The sequence below is a fragment of the Penaeus japonicus genome, unplaced genomic scaffold, assembly GCF_977035675.1.
Source record: "Penaeus japonicus unplaced genomic scaffold, GWHDUDI00000001_assembly GWHDUDI00000013, whole genome shotgun sequence".
NCBI lineage: Eukaryota > Metazoa > Arthropoda > Malacostraca > Decapoda > Penaeidae > Penaeus > Penaeus japonicus.
Genome location: NW_028234415.1, coordinates 29,208,883 through 29,213,856, shown reverse-complemented (window position 1 = coordinate 29,213,856; position 4,974 = coordinate 29,208,883). Strand labels below are relative to the sequence as shown.

Here is a 4,974-nt window from a genome sequence, read left to right as displayed (position 1 = left end):
ACTAATTCCGAATTCCTATAAATCTCTTTTAACAATAATTTATTTTATTAGCAACGTCATGTGCCACAGTGTCCTTACTTAGCTTCAAAGCAGATAATTGTACAATGAATTCTCTAATACCTCCGCTAGTTCCAGTATACAGAAGCTGTTTACAAGAAATCATAAATGCTCAAACTTGCTCATTTCCAACATCTTGTTAACAATATAAATTAATTAATAACTTGGTCAGATTGGAATAAAATACCAACAATGGAGATCAAAATTCTTTTCTGCAATGTTTAATTTATATTGACAAGAACCCACTAACATTTATTCCAGAGGAGATTGCATCTCTTTCATATTTAGCTTGCATACTATCAGGTCTACAGCATATAGTAAATTTATACTACAATTAATTAATCTCCTGACAATGCACCAACATTACTACATGAAACTTGCTGGAAGATAAACAGCAATTGTTTATGTAATCTATGCATAAATTTACATGATATTCCATTATTTATGTAGAATAGTATATAAATGGAATTATGAGATTAAAGCTTACTAATAGATACTTTCTCCATGAGTTTGAATACTTTATTTTGATTCTAAACAAAATGTGGGAAAACATTGGATAACTGAGAAGGCCAATATTGAAGTGCCTCAGGAAAAAAAATATCTAAGGGCTGTATCACATGGCATTCAATTAACCCATTCGCGCCGGTTGACGTGCTGACACGTGGTCGAAAAAAAGCCCCGGACCCGGGTGACGTCCCGGCATGGGCTACATTTTCGGCCCACGCGCCGGGAGGCCAGTAGCGACGTGCTGAAACGTCCGCATTAGAATGATAGATTATTCGTAGTACAATTCGATTTTCATACTTGATTTGTCTTAGCTACTTTAGTTTATCCTTCTAAATAGTAGAAAATGAGATATAACGTAATATGAATGACGCCACAGGTACATACGTAATCTTGATTACGGCATGGTGATTTCTGTTTCTGATTTGTTGAAATGATGATCTGAGTCGAAAGACTATCGTAAAATCAATTGTAATTGGCCAAGGAATAAAAAATAAAAAATAAAAATAAAATTATATAACATCTTTTTGTTGCCCCACTAAAAGAAAATGACACTTGAAAAAACATTGCTGTTACTTGCATTCACTTGTATGCACATGTATGGTTGTTCATATTCTCTTTCTTTTCTTTTAGGAAGAAAAAAAAAAAATGAAAAAAAAAAAAACTATGTTTGTTACCTCACTAGAAGAATGCTTCCGTTTCCCATTGGTATTACAACATAGGAGTAAAGAATATGGAAAAAGTTCAATAGAATAACACTAAAAAAACAGTGCTGTAACATCTTTTTCGACTGATATACCTCCTCTGAACACAGCACTACTTTCTGCACATGTCTACACTTTAGACGCAATCACGCAAACCATAAGGATAGGGTGGGTGAAAAACGCTCTGTGAGCGTCAGCGCGACCGCGCGCAGCGGGAAAACACCCCGGGACGGTCGGTTGCGCGCTTGAAATCTTCCCGGCACGATCGGGAGTAGGCGAAATTCCGCCCCGGCGTAAATGGGTTAACTAATGTTATTCTTGGTAAATGTTCTGAATACCGCTGCATTACTAAATACCACAAAAGTGGTGTTGATAGATTCCTCTCATCCTCTACTATTAATATAGTAGATATACTGCGCGATTCTACCCCTGGACCCTACAATCTGGTTTCCCCTTTTTTAAGGCACTTTGTGCTACCTCGTGATACTTCAGGGCATGTTTTGTATGCAAAATCTTAACCCAATTACCTACCTAACTTTGCCTACTTTTGAAGTTAGCCCTAGCCAAAAGGGGGCTTTGCCCCCCCAGCCCCCCCTATTTATCAGTCCTAGTTTCCTATCCTGAGGAATATATGATATGAAGTCTCAGTTGTTGTCATCATGGCGCAGTGTGAGGGTTATTTGTGGTCGCAACATTTTCATCTACAGAACTAATTACGTATCATAAGTATCACGAAGTGCCCTGAATAGGGGAGGTCCACAGGGGGGTGAAGCCCCCTCTTGGCAGAGGCTGACTTCAAAACTAGGCAAAGTGAGGTGGGTATTTGGATTAACATTTTGCATACAAAATATGCCCTGAAGTAGCACATGGTAGCACGAAGTGCCTTAAAAAAGGGGGGTCCAAAGGGGATGAAGCCTCACCTTGGTTAGGGCTACCTTCAAAACTAGGCAAAGTTAGGTAGGTAATTGGGTTAAGATTTTGCATACGAAATATGCACAGAATTCATATTTTACCCCGCAATTTCCCTAACCTACTTCATGCCCTCCCCTACTATCGGGACCTAGATTGTGGGGTTCAGGGGTGGAGTCGCGCATTATCTCCACTATATATGAATAGTAGAGGTTGAGGGGAATCCATTTAGTAATGCTGCATTATTCGGAAAATTTACCTTATTCTTTAAATATTCAAGCATTTTCCTTTTCTATAGGCAAGGCAAATGAAAAGAAAAATGCATGACTGATGACTATTGCCATGCATCATTAATATTCCTCTGTATATTGCATGAATAAAGGAGTTCATTATTGGTAATCTTTTCATTAAGACAATCACAGTTTTTACAAAAAAGACACATAACTTTTTTTGGAATGGGATGTGATTTCAATGAAGGAATACAACTAATTCAGTAACAAACCATTTGTTTCTGTATTCTCCCTATCCAACAAAACAACTAAGATTCTATTAATGCAAGTGAATGGAGCCAAAGAATCATATCTTATGTGCATATTTCTGCCTGATTTACAACATATAAGAATAAAAAGATGTTAAATACTGGTATCTGTTTTTTGTTCAAGTATGGCATATCATGTACACAGTAAGTGATTCATCAATGTATGTGCACATCACTTTGCCTAGTTAATATTAATATGAGAAGCGCCCACTGTGACTTTTATCATTTGGCATGAAACGAAAATAAAATTAATAACATGATATTATCTTTATTCATGATTGGCTTGCAGGTCTAAGACTGGTGTTAATTCTTTGTTGTCTGCAGAGATATTAAATGCCCAGGTGATGCTTTTGTCATCTGACATTAGTTAAAATCAAAATTGGATCACTTGCATCAGTTTACTGTTCATCACTGTCAGATGTGTGTCTGAATAGTTCAAGTAGGTATTACACTTATATATCAAATACCTTTTATATATTTATTACTATTCACTGAGTCACATATGAAAAGTATCTTCAATCTAATTCGTCTCTCTATTTCCTGAATTGTTCATCTTGGAAACCACGGTCATCTTGTATCTAAAAGAAAAAAAAATCCAATAGTATCCGACCTGAGGCCTCAGTTACTTATGTTACATTGAAATATTCCTTATCAAGTCATATAATAAATCACAATCACAGAAGCATCATCATTTAACCCTTTATATTCAGTACACAATATATGGTCAGTAGAGTGAGAAACAACAGTCAGATTTTGCTTCTCCTTCCAATTCTTTAATGCCTTGATGGGATGTTTCACACCTGCCTCTAAAAAAAACTTGTTTTCAATGTAGGTAGATGTGAAGAAATGACACATTTCAAGGGTTCAGATATAAAGAGTTAATAAAGTCCACTATTCATTAACAACAAATATCAGAATGAACAAGTGCATCTACAAGCAATTGATTAAATTGCAAAACAAATAAACTCCAATCACAAAATAAGTGTCACACCTTGCTATATAGGCAAACAAGAAAACATCAACTCCTTTACTACACTCTCCGAAGATGGCACTAATTAAGGAGTAAAACAGGGAAGTTACTTCACACTTCAAGGATATATAGGCCTAGGTTAGTCTCCCCATCAAAAAAATAAACAAAATAAAACACAAATAAGGTCTGTAGATAATAATAACTTGTAATTGTGACGCCGAGAATTAGAGAGAAAAGAAGAAAAGCATCCCGCAGCAGCACCCGAGAGGAGGGCGAAGGTGTGTGCAAGCAGAATAGAGCTAAATGTGTCTCTTGTGTCCGCCGTCTTGTGTCCTCTTCGCCTCCACGCCTTCCCTCCCACTTTTATCTCCACTATGTCTCTCTCCCTGTCCGTCATCCTTTTTCACTCACCTCCTTTGACCGTAGGCTTATGTCACACTTGCCTACACACTCATGATGGGCAGTCAACGCCGAGACCAATAGAAATCTTGAGAGAAAATAATAGTAACTTCCTCCCGTATTTTGGTCTGGATGACTAAAGTCTATTCCCAGAACAGGACCACAACAAGGTCGCTGATTGGTCGAATGTGGTCACGTGGTACGCAACAAGGCCGCTGATTGGTCTCTCGAGGTCACGTGGTACACTGCGTTCTAGCTCTTACCGTGCATTCATTATAGGAAAACCATTCACACAATATTGCATATTTTTGCTAAACACGAAATTATCAAGAATTTCTAACTAATTTCATCTCACTACAGTTTCAGTCATGTTTAAGCCATGGATAAAAAACATAGAGATACAGTGTTCTCGCTACAACGCACCCATCACTTGCACAAGAGAGAACTTCTTGAGCGAATTTCCCAAGGTCATACGCAACAAAAAATATATATGTATATATATCACTGAACACTACTCAAACAAGACCATTTCTCTCATAGTCACCATAATTCTCTTTCCTTAAGCTCATCACAACAAGATGTCTGCACTGAGTAAAGTCTGAAACCACTCTGGATGGCCGCTTTGACAGAGCGTTGAAAAGGGACTGTCATATCCGGTCATGGGGCTGTCCACGGCCTTGTATGCCCAAACCCCACATGGGGGGCTGACTCCCTCCCACCAGGGAAATCCCCCAATGAAATCCCCAGCTTTCTGTCAAAGAACTCTATAAAACCATCTCTTGTTTGAAGGTATGAAGAGTAAGGTCTTTCGGGAAGTTCTCAATGATGGAGACAGCTGATGTTATCTTCAGTCTTTGATTTAAGAGTGAACAGTTAATTCATTTTTCCCCTCC

The 4,974-nt window shown here is 37.9% G+C and overlaps 1 protein-coding gene across 1 annotated transcript in view; it reads right to left on the bottom strand.

Moving 5' to 3' along the window:
• Positions 1-4,769, bottom strand: part of LOC122250822 (uncharacterized) — a 38,814-nt gene extending 34,045 nt beyond the window's left edge. The window contains exon 1 of the mRNA XM_086542934.1: positions 4,094-4,769. The gene's annotated coding sequence lies outside the window, so the exon portion shown is untranslated. The remainder of the gene's footprint in view (positions 1-4,093) is intronic.
• Between the last annotated feature and the right edge of the window lie 205 nt (positions 4,770-4,974).